Here is a 19,108-nt window from a genome sequence, read left to right as displayed (position 1 = left end):
TAAGTATCACATGATTATTTCAATAGATGCAGAAAAAGCATTTGATAAAATACAACATCCCTTCATGCTCAAAACACTATAAAGAATAGGGATAGTAGGAACATACCTCAACATTGTAAAGGCTATCTCTGCTAAGCCCACGGCCAACATGATTCTAAGTGGAGAAAAAATGAAATCATTCCTCCTAAAAACTGGAACAAGGCATGGATGCCCTCTTTCACCAGTTTCATTCAACATCTTGCTTGAATTTTAGCCAGAGCAATTAGACAGAACAAAGAAATTAAAGGGATACGAATAGGGAAAGAAGAACTCAAACTGTCACTATTTGCTGATGACATGATTCTATATTTAGAGGAGTGAAAAAATTCCACCAGAAAACTAGAACTTATAAATGAATTCAGCAAATTATCAGGATATAAAATCAACATTCGTAAATCTAGTGCATTTTTATACATAATTGATGAATCTTCAGAAAGAGAAGTTAGGAAAACTACCCCATTCACAATAGCCTCGAAAAAAATAAAATACTTGGGAATCAATCTAACCAAAGAGGTAAAAGATCTCTACAATGAAAACTACAAAACATTGAAGAAAGAAATTGAGGAAGACCTTAGAAGATGGAAAGATCTCCCCTGTTCTTGGATAGGCAGAATTAATATTGTCGAAATGGCCATACTATCAAAAGCACTATACAAATTCAATGCAATTCCAATTAAAATCCCAATGATGTACTCATAGAAATAGAGCAAGCAATCATGAAAATCATTTGGAAGAATAAGACACCCAGAATAGCTGTATCACAATACCAGATCTTCAACTATACTACAGAGCAATAGTAACAAAAATGGCATGGTATTGGCACCAAAATAGATGCCAATGGTAGACAGGTAGACCAATGATACAGAATAGAGGACACAGAGACAAACCCACATAAATATAGTTATCTCATACCAGAAAAAGGTGCCAAAAATATACAATGGAGAAAAGATAGCCTCTTCAACAAATGAGGCTCACAAAACTGGAAATTCATGTACAGTAAAATGAAAGTAAACCCTATCTCTCACCCTGCACAAAAGTCAATTCAAAATGGATCAAGGATCTAGGAAGTAGACCAGAGACCCTGCACCAAATGAAAGAAAAAGTAGGCCCTAATCTTCATCATGTCAGCTTAGGACCAGACTTCCTTAACATGACTACCAAAGCACAAGAAATAAAAGCACGAATCAATAAATCAAATAGATTCAAACTAAAAAGTTTTTTCTCAGCAAAGGAAACAATCAACAACATGAAGAGACAACCTACAGATTGGGAGAAAATCTTTGCCACATATACTTCAGATAGAGTACTAATCTCCAGGATTTATGAAGAACTCAAAAAGCTTTACACCAAAAACACAAATAACCCAATCAATAAATGGGCTAAGGAAATGAGCAGACACTTCATAGAAGAAGATATACAAGCAATGAACAGATAAATGAAAAAATGTTCAACATCTCTAGTAATAAAATAAATGCAAATCAAACCTACCTGAAGAGTTCATCTCACCCCAATTAGAATGACTCTTATCAAGAATACAAGCATCAATAATGTTGGCGAGGATGTGGGGGAAAAGGTACACTCATACATTGCTGGTGGGGTTGCAAATTGGTGCAGCCACTCTAGAAAGCACTATGGAAATTCCTAAGAAAACTCGGAATGGAGCCACCATTTGACCCAGCTATCCCACTCGTTGGCCTATATCCAACGGACTTAAAATCAGCATACTACAGTAATGCAGCTACATCAATGTTTATAGCAGCTCAATTCACAATAGCTAGATTGTGGTACCAACCCAGATGCCCTCAACAGAAGAATGGATAAACTGTGGGATATATACACCAAGAATTCAAATAACGAAATCAACAAATGGGCTAACGAAATGAACAGACACTTCACAGAAGAAGATGTACAAGCAATCAACAGATATATGAAAAAATGTTCAACATCTTTAGTAATAAGAGAAATGCAAATCAAAACTACACTAAGATTCCATCTCATCCTAATTAATGGCGATTATCAAGAATACAAGCAACAATAGGTGTTGGCGAGGATGTGGGGAAAAAGGTACATTCATACATTGCTGGTGGGACTGCAAATTAGTGCAGCCACTCTGGAAAGCAGTGTGGAGATTCCTTAGAAAACTTGGAATGGACCTACCATTTGACCCGGCTATCCCACTCCTCGGCCTATACCCAAAGGACTTAAAATCAGCACACTACAGAGATACAGCCACAACAATGTTCATAGCTGTTCAATTCACAATAGCCAGACTAGGGAACCAACCTAGATGCCCTTCAACAGATGAATGGATAAAGAAACTGTGGTATATATACACAATGGATTATTACTCAGCCATAAAGAAGAATAAAATCATGGTATTTGCAGGTAAATGGATGGAGTTGGAGAATATCATGGTAAGTGAAATAAGCCAAGTCCAAAAAACCAAATGTTGAATGATGTATCTGGTAAGTGGATGATGATACATAACAGTGGGGGAGGAGGTAAGGGAAGAATGGAAGAAAGATGGATTTTATAGATGGAAATGAGGGGTGGGGAGTGGGCTGGGGGAAGAAAAGAAAATAGAATGAGAAAAACATTGTTACCCTATGTACATGTATGATTACACAAATGGTATGACTCTACTTCATGTACAGCCAGAGAAAGGCTAGTTGTACCCCATTTGTGTACAATAAATCAAAAATTTTTAAAAAGTGAAAGAAAAAAATTAAGGTCAAAATCCCTCATGCCCAACCATTATGAATCATTTCAAGATTGCTTTATTTATGCTCTTTATTTATGCACAAGTTAATGTTTCAGGAAGCAAAAGTGAAAATATATTCTATATTCTCATTTATAAACTTTTCATTTTCACAAAACAATGTATCTTAAAATTCTTTACATATCATATCTTATACTCATTTCAATAACTATATAATATTCCATGTAATAAATCATAATAAATTTAACCATTTTTCATTATTTTACATTTATACTTATATTTAGGTAGCCTAAAATTTTTCTCTTTCAGATCAAGGCTATATTTGAGATTTTTAAAAACTGAAACTTTTTTTTTTTTTGTGAAAGACATTGTTAAGAGAGTGAGGAAACAAACAACATGATAAAATAAAATATTTGAAAATCATAAATCTGATTAAATATTTGACTCCAGAATATATAAAGAACTCTTTAATCTCAACAAGAAGAAAACAAACAACCTTATTTGAAAATGGACAAAACGTATGAACATTCATATGAAAGAAGATATGTGAAAGGAAAATAAACCCATAACATTATGTTCAATATATGTTTTAGGTAAATAAAAATGTACCTAAAATTGTAATACGGTACAATTACACATCTATTAGAATGGTTGAACTAAAAATCAAAAAGAGTTATTCAAAGTTTCAGAGCAACAGAATTCTCATTAATTGCTGATGAGAATGAAAAATGGTATAGTCAGCTTTAAAGACTTTGTGGCAGCTTTTCATAAAGATAAACATAGATTTAACATATGAACCAGAAATCATACTTCTAGGTAATTTCCCCAATGATTTGAAAGTATATGTATGTAAACATAGGCACACACACATAACAACACACACACAAACACACACACACACACACATAAGCAGTTTTATTCATCATCACTTAAAACTGGAAGCAACCAAGATGTCCTTAAACAGGTGAATGTACAACTGAACTGTAGTATGTCCATACAATGGAATATTATTTTTTAATAAAAAGCAACAGTCTATTGATTCATAGAACAATATATATAAACCTCTTACACATTTTACTAAGTAAAAGAAACTAGGTTCTACCAGGTATAGTGTTGCATACCTGTAGTCCCAGCAGCACAGGAGTCTGAGGCAGAGGATCACAAATTCTAGGCTCATGTGGGAAACTCAGAGTATCTCAAAAGAAAAAATAAGGGCTGGTAGTATAACTCAGTGGTAAAGCACTCCTGGGTTCAATCCCCAATAACCCTCCAAAAAATAGAAGAAGAAAAAAGAAAAAGAAAAAGAAACCAAGCCCAGAGGAGTATATATAATTTAATTTCATACAACTAAAGGAATGAAAAATAATTTCATGGCTTCCCCAGGGTCTGGGGAGGAGACAGTGGTTGAATACAAAGGGGCACAATGGAAAAAAATTAGGGTGAAGGAAATATTCTTTATGGTTATCATTTAATGGATGCATAGCATTTTTCAATACTCATAACATTTTATATTAGAATGAAATTAATATATACAAATTGTAATAAATTGAGCTGACCTAAGTAACTTCAGAAAATTACACTTGATCAGAAAGTATAAGGCTGTAGGCAAAAGGAACTGCACATGAATACTGCATCCTAGTTGGTAGAGTTATATGTCACTGAGGTATGACTTAATAATTCTTCTTGATATCTTTATTGAGGTATTGAAAATAGATATGATATATGTTTAAAGAGTACAATTTGATGTATTGATATACATATACATTGTAAATTGATCACTATAATTGAACACATCTATTACCACTACACAGCTACCATGTGTATATGTGCATGTGTGTGTGGTGAGATTTAGTTTCTCTTAGAATATTACAAGTTTGCAAGTATTGTTAAGTATTTCACCATGTTATACATAAGAACTCAAAAAATTATTCATATTTCCTGACTGAAACTTTGTTCCTTTTGGCCAATATCACCCCATTTACCTCTACTTCAAGCCTTTGCTACCACCATTCTACTTTGCTTGTATGAATATTTCTTTTTTAGATTCCACATATAAGTCATATCATACAGTCTTTCTCTTCCTGTGTCTTGCTTATTTTGCTTAATATAATGTTCTAGATCTCAATCCATGCTGTCATGAATTGCAGAATTTCATCCTTTAAACCTGTGGAGTGTGTTGTGGGTGTGTGTTTTTGTGTATTTCTTTATCCATGAATCCAACGAAGGACACATAGTTTCTTTCCATATCTTGGGCATTGTGAATAATGCTCTAATGAATACAGGAATGCAGATATCTCTTTGAGATTGATTTCCATTCCTTTGAATATATAGCCAGAGTGGGTTTTCTGGATCATATGAGAGTTCTATTTTTAATTTTTTGAAGAATCTCCATACTGTTTTCTTTAACACTGCATCATTTTATACTCCCACCAACTGTGTAAAAGGTTTCTATTTCCCCTATGTTCTTGATAATATTTATATTTGTCTTTTAAAAACTGTTATAAGATGTTTAAAATATCTCATTGTGGCTTTAATTTGCATTTCCCTGATGATTAGAGATGGTAAGGACCCTTTTTATATACCTATAAGTCATCTGAATTTCTTCTTTTGAGAAATATCTATTTAAGCCATTTGCTCATTTTAAAATCAGGTCATGTGTAGTTTTGGTAATGAATTATACAAGTTTTTTAATATACTTTGGATATTAAGTATTTTTATGATATGCGTATGCAATTTTTTTTTCATTTGATTGTCATTTTGCTATGTAGGAACTTGTACTTTGTAGTCCACTTTTCTATTTTTTTTCTTTTGTTGCGTGTGCTTTTGGTGTCATATCCAAAACTCAAGTTTTGCCAAGACCAATGTTAAGGTTTTCCCTTATGTTTTCTTCTAGGAGTTTTTTATTTTAAGGTCTTATATTTAAGTATTTAATCTATTTTGAGTAGATTTTTAATTATGTTATGAGAGAGGTCCAAATTCATTCTTTTGCATGTGGCTATTCGGTTTCCCCAAAACCATTGGTTAAACAGACTATACTTTCTCTAGTGTGCTTGTTGCACCTTGTCAAAGAGCAGTGAGTTGACTGTAAATGCATGGTTTTATTTCTGAGTTCTCTATTCTATTCCATTGGTTTATACATCTGTTTTTATGCCAGTAATAAAGCTTTTGTTACTATTTTTATTATATAATTTGATGTTGAGAAGTATGATGTCTCCAGTTTTGTTCTTGCTTTAACTTGTCCTGACTGTTTATGGTATTTTGGTTCCATATGGATTTTAGGATTTTTTTAATATTTCTGTAAAAATTCCAGTGGGATTTTGACAGGGATGGCATCAAATCTGTAGATCACTTTGAGGAATGTGGGCAGTTAAAAAATATTAATTTTCCTGATCCATGAGCATAGAAGTCGTTTTCATTTATTTCTGTTTTTTAAAAATTTCTTCTTCAATGTTTCATAATTTCCAGTATACTAGTCTTTCAACCCTTTGATTAAGTAAATTCTTAAATATGTTCCTCATATCATTACTAAATAGGTTTGTTTTTGATTTTCCTTTTTATTATTATAATTATTACCAAGAATTAATGTACAAATAAATAGGCTTCATGTGCCATTTGCATATATACATACATCTATATATCATGCTTTGTCCAGTTTCACCCTCCCTTCAACACTTTTTTCCTTTCTCCTCTCTCCCCACTCCCCTGAAACTTTTCCCAATCCCCTAATATTTAATAGTCCCTTTTCTACTGTCAGGTGTTTTTTGTTTGTTTGTTTTAGATTGGGCATATAAGAGAAAACATGGAATACTTGTCTTTATGTGTCTGGCTCATTTTACTTAACATGATGTCCTCCAGTTCCATCCATTTTTCCTCTAATGACATGATTTTGTTCTTTGTGTCATACTTCACTGTGAATATATACTGTATTTTTATGCATTCATATGTTGATAGGTACCTAGACTGACTATCTTAGCTATTATGAATAATGTTGCAATAAACATGAATATGCAGATATCTCTTTTGTGTGCTGAGTTCATTTCCTTTGATTATACCTACGAGTGGCATGGCTGGGTCATATGACAGTTCTTTTAGCTCTTTGAGGAAACTACATACTGTTTTCCACAGTGGCTATCCATTTACATTTACACCACCCATGTATAAGGGTACCTTTTTCTCCACATTCTCATCATCATTTATTATTTAAAAAAAAAGTCATGTTTTCTTAATTTCTTTTTCAAATAGCTCATTGTGTACAGAATTGCAACTGTTTTTTGTGTTTGTTGATTTTGTATTCTGCAACCTTACAGGATTCAAGTAAACGTTCTAATAGTTTTAGTGCAATCATTGGGTTATTCTAGGCATGTGCTAATGTCATCTGCAAAAGTGGATGATTTTACTTTGTTTCTTCTAATTTAGATCCTTTTCATTCTTTATCTTTCCTTATTGTTTTGGCTAGGACTTTCAGTACTCTGTTGAAGAGCACTCACAGAGTGGACATCCTTGCTTTGTTGAAGATTTTAGAGGAAAAGCTTTAAATTTCTCCACAATAACCATTATGTCAGCTGTGGGTTATTCATATATAACCTTCATTATGTTGAAGTAATTTCATTAAAACTATTCTGTTGTGAGTTTTTCTCATGAAAAATGTTGAATTTGTCAAACAATCTTTCTGCATCTATTGAGATGACATCAACAGATGAATTTTTGTATTTCATTCTATTAATGTATTGTGTAACATTGATTAATCTTCGTATGTTAAGCCATCCTTACATCCAAGGAATAATTCCCACTTGGTTGTAGGGCATTATCCTTTTAAACTGCTGCTGAATATAGCCAACTAGTATTTTATTTTTGTTTTTTTTTATTTGTACAGACTGCATTTTTATTCATTGTACACAAATGGGGCACAACTTTTCATTTCTATGGTTGTACACAATGAGGATTCATATGATTCATGTAATCATACATGTACATAGGGTAATAACGTCTGTCTCAGTCCACCATCTTTCCTTCCCCAACCCCTCTGACCCCATTTCCCTCTACATAATCCAAAGATCCTCCATTCTTCTCTTACCCCCCCACCCCCTCGTTATGTATCATTATCCACTTATCAGAGAAAACATTCAGCCTTTGGTTTTTTGGGGTTTGGCTTATTTCACTTAGCATAATATTCTCCAACTCCATCCATTTACCTGCAAATACCATGATTTTATTCTTCTTTATGGCTGAGTAATAATCCATTGTGTATATATACCACAGTTTCTTTATCCATTCATCTGTCGAAGGGCATCTAGGTTGGTTCCACATTCTAGCTATTGTGAATTGAGTAGCTATGAACATTGATGTGGCTGCATCACTGTAGTATGCTGACTTTAAGTCCTTTGGGTAAAAACCGAGGAGTGGGATAGCTTGGTCAAATGGTGGTTCCATTCCAAGTTTCCTGAGGAATCTCCATACTGCTTTCCAGAGTGGCTGCACCAATTTGCAAATCCACCAGCAATATCCAAGTGTGCCTTTTTCTCCTCATCCATGCCAACACTTATTATTGCTTGTGTTCTTGGTAATTGCCATTCTAATTGGAGTTAGATGAAATCTTGGGGGTGGTTTGATTTGCATTTCTCTAATTACTAGAGATGATGAGCACTTTTTCATTTATTTGTTGATCATCTGTATATCTTCTTCTGTGAAGTGTGTGCCCAGTTCCTTAGCCCATTTATTGATTGGATTCTTTGTATTTTTGGTGTAAAATTTTTTATGTTCTTTATAATTTTTGGAGAAGAGTGCTCTCTCTGAAGTGTGTTTGGAAGATTTTCTCCCACTCTGTAGGCTCTCTATTCACATTATTGATTATTTTCTTTGCTGAGAAAAAGCTTTTTAGTTTGAATCCATCCCATTTATTGATTCTTGCTTTTATTTCTTGTGCTCTGGGGGTCTTGTTAAGGAAGTCTGATCCTAAGCCAACATGATGAAGATTAGGGCCTACTTTTTCTTCTATTTGGTGAAGAGTCTCAAATCTAATTCCTAGATCCATTTGTTGAAGAGGCTATCTTTTCTCCATTGTATGCTTTTGGTACCTTTGTCTAGTATAAGATAACTGTATTTATGTGGGTTTGTCTCTGTGTCTTCTGTTCTGTACCATTGGTCTGCCTGTGTATTTTGGTGCCAATACCATGCTGTTTTTGTTACTATTGCTCTAGTGTAGTATAAGGTCTGTTATTGTGATAGCTCCTGCTTCACTTTTTCTACTCAGGATTGTTTTTGCTATTCGAGGTCTCTTGTTCTTCCAGATGAAGTTCATGATTGCTTTGTCTATTTCTATGAGGAATGTCATTGGTATTTTAATTGGAATTGCCTCTCTAAAGTGCCTTTGGAAATATGGTCATTTTGACAATATGAATTCTGCCTATCCAAAAACATGGGAAATCTTTCCATCTTCTAAGGTTTTCTTCAATTTGTTTCTTTAGTGTTCTGTAGTTTTCATTGAAGAGGACTTTCACCTCTTCTGTTAGGTTGATTCCTAAGTATTTTATTTTCTTTGAGGCTATTATGAATGGGATAGTTTTCCTAATTTCTCTTTCAGAAGGTTCATCACTTATGAATAGAAATGTGTTGGATTTATGAGTGTTGATTTTATATCCTGCTACTTTGCTGAATTCATTTCTTAGTTCTAGAAATTTTCTGGTAGAATTTTTTGGTTCCTCTAAATATAGAATCATGTCATTGACAAATAGCGATAGCTTGAGTTCTTCTTTTCCTATTTGTATTCCTTTAATTTCTTTGGTCTGTCTAATTGCTCTGGCTAGTATTTGAAGCATGATGTTGAATAAAAGTGGTGGAAGAGGGCATCTCTGTCTTGATCCACTTGCCCTTCAACAGATGAATGGATAAAGAAACTGTGGTATATATACACAATGGAATATTATTCAGCCGTAAAGAAGAATAATATTTTGGCATTTGCAAATAAATGAATGGAATTGGAGAATATCATTCTAAGTGAAATAAGACAAGCCCAAAAAACCAAAGGTCAAATGTTTCCCTGATAAGTGGAAAATATTATGTAATGGGAGTGTGGGGTGTGGGGAGTGAGAGAAGAATAGAGGAACTTTGGATTATGTAGAAGGAAATGAGGTGGGGTATGAAAAATGGTGGAGTGAGACAGACATCATTACCCTATGTACATGTATGATTACTCAAATGGTATGAATCTACATTGTGTACAACCATGAAAATGGAAATGATGTACCCCATTTATGTACAATGAATCAAAATGCAGTCTGTAAAAAAATTAAAAAATAAATACATTAATTAAAAATAGGAATAAAAAAAGTCAATTCAAAGTTGGTCAAAGACCAAGGAATTAGACTAGAAGTTCAGTAACTGCCAGAAGAAAATGTAGGCTCAATACTCTAACATATTTTCTTCCTTAACAAGATTCATAAACTGTAATAAATAAAGCCAAGAATCAATATGTGGGACAGCATCAAATCAAAAAGATTCTGTACCAAAGGAAACAATTAGAAGTGTGAAGAGGAATCTATCCATTTTTTTAACATAGGCACTCAATGCTATAATCTTCTTCTTAGTATTGTCCTTATACTGTCCCAGAAATAGTGTCATTTTTAACTCTGAAGTTACTTTGTTAATCTTTTTGCCTTGCTGATCTCTGCATTTGTGATAGTGGGGTATCAAATCACTATTATTGTAATGGGACCTATCCCTCCTTTTATGTCCAGTAGTGTTTGTTTTATAGAATTGGGTTATCCAATATTTGGTGCACAAATATATTTAAATATTGGTAATATATATATTTACAATCATTATACCTTCTTTTTTAAAAAATAATTTTGGTTGTTGATGGACCTTTATTTTATTTACTTATGTATATGTGGTGCTGAGAATCGGACCCAGTGCCTCACACATGCTAGGCAAGCACTCTACCACTGATCCACGACCCCAGCCCCCATTGTACCTTCTTGATGGACTGTTTCCTTTATCATTATGTGGTGATCTTCTTTGTATCTTCTGGACATTTTTTATGTTACCATTTTTTCATTTGTTCTGATTAGGTTATACATGACAGTAGAATGCATTTTGACACATCATACATAAATGGAGTATATGTTCTCATTCTTCTGGTTGTACATGATGTAGAATCACATCAGTCATGTAGTCATAAATGCACATAGAGTAATAATGTCTGATTCATTCTGCTATCATTGTTACCTCAATACCTCCTCCCCTCCCTTCATGCTCCACTGCCTAATCCAAAGTAATTCTACTCTTCCCTAGCCTCTCCCCCTTATTGTGAATTAATAGTTACATATAAGAGAAAACATTTGGCCTTTGGTTTTGGGGGATTAGCTTACTTCACTTAGCATGATATTCTCCAGCTCCATCTATTTATCAGCATATGCCATAATTTCATTCTTCTTAAGGCTGAGTAATATTCCATTCTGTATACATACCTCATTTTCTTTATCTATTCGTCTGTTGAAGGAAACCTAAGTTGGTTCCATAGTTTGGTTATTGTGAGTTGAGCTGCTATAAACATTGAGGTGGTTGTGTCACTGTAGTAAGGTGATTTTAAGTCTTTGGGTATAAACCAAGGAGTAGGATAGCTGGGTCAAATGGTGGTTCCATTCCAAGTTTTCTGAGGAATCTCCATACTGCTTTCTATAATGGTTGCAACAATTTGCATTCCCACCAGCAATGTATGAGTGTACCTTTTTCCCCACATCCTTTCCAACACTTATTGTTGCTTGATGCTTAATAATTGCCATTCTGACCAGAGCGAGATGAAATCTTGAAGTAGTTTTGATTTGCATTTCTCTACTTGTTAGAGATGTTGAATATGTTTTCATATATTTGTTGACCAAGTGTATTTCTTCTTCAGTGAAGTGTCTGTTCAGTTCCTTATCCCATTTATTGATTGGGTTATTTGTTTTTTTGCTGTTAAGTTTTTTGAATTCATTATATATCCTGGAGATTAGTGCTCTATCTGAGGTACATGTGGTAAAGAACTTTTTCCATTCTATAGGTTCTCTTGTCACATTATTGTTTCCTTTGCTGAGAAGAACCTTTTTAGTTTGAATCCATCCCATTTATTGATTCTTAATTTTACTTCTTGAACTTTAAGAGTCTTGTTAGGAAGTCAGATCCTAAACTGACATGGTGAAGATCTGAGCCTAATTTTTCTTCTATTAGGCACAAGAACTCTGTTCCAGTGCCTAAATCTTTGATCTACTTTGATCTGAGTTTCATCTATGGTGAAAGACAGGGGTTTAATTTCATTTTGTTACATATGGATTTCCAATTTTCTCAGTACCATTTGTAGAATAGGCTATCTTTTCTCCACTGCATGTTTTTGGCACCTTTGTCTAGAATGAGATAACTGTATTTGTGTGAGTTTGTCTCTGTGTCTTCTATTTTATGTGTTTTGTGTGTGTGTGTGTGTGTGTGTGTGTGTGTGTGCCATTACCATGCCATTTTTGTTACTATAGTTCTGTAGTATAGTTTAAGTTCTGGTATTGTGATGCCTAATGCTTCACTCTTCTTGCTAAAGATTGCCTTGGCTATTCTGGGTCTCTTATTTTTCCGAATGAATTTCATGATTGAATTACATTTGATTGGAATATCATTTTCCATCCTTTCACTTCCAGTATGGGTATGTCTTTCCCTGTGGAGTTAGTTTCATGTAAGCATCAAACGGATGCTTCTTTTTAAAAAAATCTAATCAGCTAGTTTCCATCTTTTAATTAAACAATTTAAACCATTTACATTTAGGTTATTATTGAAATAAATGTACTAGTTCCTGTCATTTTTGTTTGTTTGTTTTTCTTTTAGTTGTTTGAATAGTTTTGTATTTGTTTCTTTTCCTTTATTCATCTTAGAGGTTTCATGCTTTACTAATATAATCATGTTTGATTCTATCCTGCTCCTCATTTTCTTCCCTACTTTTCTAGTGAGTTTGAGTCCTTTCCTTGTCCTGGTTGTGGTTGTGTACATGCTTCTTCATCTGGGTCTAGGATTCCTTTATATAACTTCTGTAATGCTGGTTTTGTGGTTATGAATTCATCTAGTTGAATTGGAAAGTCTTTATTTCTTTAATTCTGAAAGAAAGCTTTGATGGATAAAGTAATCTAGGTTGAGAGTTATTTATTTATTTATTTATTTATGGTTGAACTCAGAGTCACTTGCCCACTGAGCCACATCCACAGTGCTATTTTGCATTTTATTTAGAGACAGGGTCTCACCAAGTTGCTTAGCACCTTGCTTTTGCTGAGGCTGGTTTTGAACTCAAGATCTCCTGCCTCAGCCTCCCAAGCTGCTAGGAATACAGGTGTGTTCCACTGTGGCCAGCTTGACAGTTTTTTCTCGGTGTTTAAAATACATCATTTCATGCCCTCCTGATCTTTAGAGTTTCTACTGAGAAATCTGCTGTTATTCTGTTTGCCCTTAAAACTGACTTGGCACTTCTAATTTATAGCTTTTAATATTCTTTCTATATTTTCACTTTCAAATTTAACTACAAAATGTTGTGTGGGGGGGTTCTTTTCTATTCATATGTATTTGGGGTTCTAAATGCATACATTTCCTGGATGTCTATATCATTCCCAAATTTGGGAGATTTTATATTATTTCACCAAATAGATCTTCTATGTTATTACCTTGTAGTTTTAGTCCCCTGACATATCCCATAATTTCTACATTTGATCTTGTAATGTTGTCCAAGAGACCTTGTATGTTCTGTCCATAGTTTATTTCATTATTATATGTTTTTTTACAGTTCTAAATGTGATAGTTCTTCCAAATTGCCTGCTGGCCCTGATATTCTTTCTTTCATTTTTATCTAGTCTATTGGTTAGGCTTTCAACTGTCTTTTTTAAATGGCATTTGGAATTTTTAAAATACCTTTATTTTATTTATTTTACGTGATACTAAGGATCAAACCCAGTGCCTCACATGTGTTAGGCAAGCACTCTACCACTGAGCTACAACCTCAGTCATCAACTGACTTTTAAATTTGACTTAAAGAGCTTTTCATTTCCAAGATTACTACTTGGTTCTTTTTTAGAATTTCTATATCTTTTTTGAATTGTTCTTTCATATCCTGGATTGTTTTCCTTAATTCATCCAACTACTTATTTGTATCCTTTTTGAATTCATAGGTCATTTTAACAAACAATATTTTGAATTTTTTATCCAGTATTTATTAAGTTTTATAATTTTGAATCAGAGAATTTCCTTAGCTGTTAACCTTTGGAAGAGTCATGTTGCCTTGTTTTTTTTTTTTTTTTCATATTTCTTGTGTTTCTATGTTGAGATTTATGCATTTGTTAGGTTTGAACATTTTTCAACTTTTACATAAGGAACTTCTTAGCAAGAAGCCTTCACTTTATGATGTGTCCTGGGAAATTGGTTTGTGTATAGTGTTTAGTTACAATTAGAGATTTTAGTGTAATTTCCCTCTGGCACCTTTTGTTGTGATTAGTATGTTTTTATGCAGCACATGCTGTCAGAGCATAAGTGAACTGATTATAAGGTTGCCAAGTGTTGGATCTCTCTGGAAGTTCAGGCAAGTCTGTTAAACAGATGGCTGAATATATTGGGTACACCATCTGTGGTTAATCTTCCAGACTTGTAAGTAATGTGCAGTATGAAAGGCTATGTAAGGTATCTATGCTTAGGTAATTTGTAGGTGTGGTTTCATAGCAGTTGTGTTATTTCTCTTTGCTATTGCTATGGGCATGAATGAACAGAAGCGGGACACTGGGCCTTCTTTAGTCATGCCTACTTGGGGATAAGTCATCATCTGCAAGCTATTATCTGCTTTATTCTTTAAGTTGAAATATTCACAAAGTTTTGATTGAGGTTCAATTTCTCATAACTGTACTGGGGGTACAACTCAGTAGCAAAACACCCTCCCAGTGTGCTTAATACATCATGCTTGATCCCTGGCACCATTAAGACAGAAGAAAACAAATGAAACTAATAACCACTTCATGTAAATGAACCAGGTATGGAAATTCAGTAATAAGCAATTAAAAAGAACATCACCAATAAAAATAGAAAAGAGAAGGGCAAGAATAACATGGAATGAACTAAAAAGAATTTCAAAAGTAGAAAAAAATTAACAGGGCAAAAATGAGAAAGAGGAAAAGAGAGAGAAGATAAAAATAGAAACAAATAGAAAATAAAGTAAAATAGCATAAAATTAGGAAGGATAAAAGAGAGAGAGAGAGAGAATCCAATTAAAGATTAAATTAAGACACACCAAGGTCAGATGCCAGTGCTGAGCCCGCCCCCCCCACACACCAAGGATGGAGGCAGGTAGCTGAGCCTGCTCGCCTGCCCCCCTACTGCCAAGGGACACTGCACCTGCCTCCATGCTGACTCAGTACACCCTCACTGGGGCTCCCCAGATTCTTTGGAGGCTGGTGCAGAAATTTTGACTCATTCCTCAGGGTGTGGTCATCATCATTGGAAGGGCAGCTCCCTTCCTGAGACACCTACAAGAGACTGGAGGCCCTTTGACAGGTACCCCTATTTACTCACTTATATCCTACACCCTTCCCCATCCTCCTGTTCACAACTAGAAATACTGTTAATAGTAATCAAACTAATCTTGTTCATTACAATAATGTTAAAGTCTTTATAGGGGCTATCTGTTTCAGGGCTGCATTTTCTCTGTATTGGGTGCTACTGGTATTGACCTGCCATTCAAAGGAGAGGTAGTGGAAAACTGCAGGGTCACAATAAGCCTAAACAGAGGGAACTTCAGTATCTCTGATCTTCACTGCTAGAGGGGAATATATAGAAACAATATGAAAAACCAGGGGAAGAAAGTGTCCCTAACAAACCAAAATGCTATTGTGATAGAATCCAATGACAGCATGGCTGTAGAAAAAGAGTTTAGAATCTGCATAATTGAAATGACCTGTGAAGCAAAAGACGAGATAAGAGAGCAAATGCAGGCAATGCATGACCATTCCAGTAAACAGTTAAAAGAGCAAATGCAGAAAGAAAAAGAACACTTCAATAAAGAGATAGAGATTCTGAAAAAAAAAAACAGAAATACTTGATATGAAAGAAATGATAAACCAAATTAAAAACTCAGTAGAAAGCATCATCAGCAGAATAGATCTCGTGGAAGACAGAATCTCAGACAATGAAGACAAAATATTTAATCTTGAATATAAAGTGGACCAAACTGAGAAGATGTTAAGAAGTCATGAACAGAAGCTCTAAGAATTATGGAATATCATGAAAAGACCAAATTTAAGAATAATTGGGGTTGAGGAAGGCACAGAGATACAAACCAAAGGCATGAACAACCTGTTCAATGAAATAATATCAGAAAATTTCCCAAACATGAAAAATGAAATGGAAAATCAAATACAAGAGGCTTACAGAACACCAGGTGTACAAAATTACAACAGATCCACACCAAGACACATTATAATGAAAATACCTCACATACAAAATAAAGGTAGGATTTTAAAGGCTGCAAGAGAAAAGCATCAGATTACATAGAAGGGGAAACAAATACAAATATCAGCATATTTCTCAGTCCAGACTCTGAAAGCAAGAAGGGCCTGGAACAATATATTTCAAGCTCTGAAAAAACACTGATGCCAAGCAAGAATCCTATACCCAGCAAAACTAACCTTCAGATTTGATGATGAAATAAAATCTTTCCATATAAACAAAAGTTAAAAGAATTTACAAATAGAAAGCCTGCACTAGAGAACATTCTCAGCAAAACATTTCGTGAGTAGGAAGTGAAAAGCAACAATACAAGTCAGCACAAGGAGGAACTATCCTAAAGGAAAAGTCAATCAATGGAGAAACCAAGTCAAGAAAAAAAACAAAAGTAAGCCAAAATGACCAGGAATACAAATCATATCACAATAATAACCCTGAATGTCAATGGCCTAAACTCAATAATCAAAAGACATAGACTGGCAGATTGGATTAAAAAGAAAGACCCAAAATATGCTGCCTTCAAGAAACTCATCTCATAGAAAGACATCCACAGACAAAAGGTGAAAGGATGGGGAAAAACATACCATGCACATGGATCCAGTAAAAAAGCAGGGGTCTCCATCCTCATATCAGATAAAGTGGAATTCAAACCTAAGTTAGAAGGGATAAAGAAGGACATTTCATACTGCTTAAGGGAAGCATAGAACAGCAAGGTATAACAATTTTAACTATTTATGCCCCAAATAATGGAGCACCTATGTATACCAAACAAACCCTTCTCAATTTTAAAAATCAAATAGACCAAAACACTTAAATAATGGGGACTTTAACACATCACTCTCACCACTGGATAGATCCTCCAAACAAAAACTGAACAAAGAAACTATAGAACTAAATAATACAATCAATGATATAGACTTCATGGACATTTACAGAGTATTTCATCCATCGTCAAGCAAATATACTTTCTTCTCAGCAGTTCATGGATCCTTCTCCAAAATATGCTTCTCCATATGCTATGCCACAAAGAAGCCATTAGTACATACAGAAAAATAGAGATACTACCTTGTCTCCTATCAAACGATAATGGAATGCAATTAGAAATCAATGATAAAATAGCAAACAAAAACTACTCATATGCCTGGAGACTAAATAATATGCTATTGAATGATGTAATGATAACAGAAGACATCAGGGAAGAAAGAAAAAAATTCTTAGAGATAAATGAGATCAATGACACAACACCAAAATCTCTGGGACACTCTGAAAGCAGTACTAAGAGGAAAGTTCATTGCATTGAGCTCTTACATTAAAAAAATTAAAAAGTCAACAACTAAATGACCTAACATTACATCTCAAAGTCCTAGAAAAAGAAGAATAGATCAACACCAAAAATAGTAGAAGACAGGAAATAATTAAAATCAGAGCTGAAATCAATGAAATTGAAACAAGAGAAACAATTCAAAAAATTGACAAAACAAAAAATTTGTTCTTTGAAAAAGTAAACAAAATTGATAAAACCCTGGCCACACTAACAAAGAGGAGAGAGAAAACTCAAATTACTAGAATTCGTGATGAAAAAGGAAAGATTGCAACAGACACCAATGAAATACATAACATAATTAGAAGCTACTTTGAAAATCTATACTCCAACAAAATAGAAAATTTTTAGAGACAAATTGACAAATTTTTAGAGACATATGATCCTCCCAAGCTGAATCAGGAGTACGTAAACAATCTAAACAGATCAATTTCAAGCACTGAAATAAAAGAAGCCATCAAAAGCCTACCAATCAAGAAAAGCTCAGGACCAGATGGATTCTCAGCCAAATTCTACAAGACCTTTAAAGAAGAACTGATACCGATACTCCTCAAGTATTCCTGGAAATAGAAAAGGAGGGAACCTTTCCAAATTCATTCTATGAGGCTAGTATCACTCTGATACCAAAACCAGACAAAGACACATCATGGAAAGAAAACTTTAGATCAACATCCCTGATGAACATAGATGCAAAAATCCTTAACAAAATACTGGCAAATCGCATACAAAAATATATTAAAAAGATAGTGCACCATGATCAAGTGGAGTTTATCCCAGGGATGCAAGGTTGGTTCAATATCCGGAAATCAATAAATGTAATTCATCACATCAATAGGCTTAAAGTTAAGAATCACATGATTATTTCAATAGATTCTGAGAAAGCATTTGATAAAACACAGCACCCCTTCATGCTTAAAACACTAGAAAAAATAGGAATAGTAAGAACATGCCTCAACATTGTAAAGGCTACTATGCTGAGCCCATGACCAACATCATTGTTAATGGAGAAAAACTGAAAGCTTTCCCTCTAAAAACTGGAACAAGACAGGGATGCCCTCTTTCACCACTTTTATTCAACATCGTCCTTGAAACACTTACCAGAGCAATTAGACAGAATGAAGAAATTAAAGGGATGCAAATAGGAAAGGAAGAACTAAAGCTGTCACTATTTGCTGATGACATGATCCTATATTTATGAGATCCACAAAATCCAGTAGAAAACTTCTAGAACTAATAAATGAATTCAGCAAAGTAGCAGGATATAAAATCAATACGTGTAAATCTAATGCATTTCTATTCATAAGTGATAACCCTCTGAAAGAGAAATTAGGAAAATCACTCCATTCACAATAGCCTCAAAAAAATAAAATACTTGGGAATTAATCTAAAAAAAGAGGTGAAAGCCCTCTTCAATGAAAACCACAGAACACTAAAGAAAGAAATTGAAGAAAACCTTTGCAGATGGAAAGATCTCCCATGTTCTTTGATAGGCAGAATTAACACTGTCAAAATGGCCATTCTACCAAAGGCACTATACAGATTCG

The sequence above is a fragment of the Sciurus vulgaris genome (assembly GCF_902686455.1).
Source record: "Sciurus vulgaris genome assembly, chromosome: X".
In the NCBI taxonomy this organism is placed as follows: domain Eukaryota; kingdom Metazoa; phylum Chordata; class Mammalia; order Rodentia; family Sciuridae; genus Sciurus; species Sciurus vulgaris.
This window is presented reverse-complemented; position numbering follows the sequence as displayed.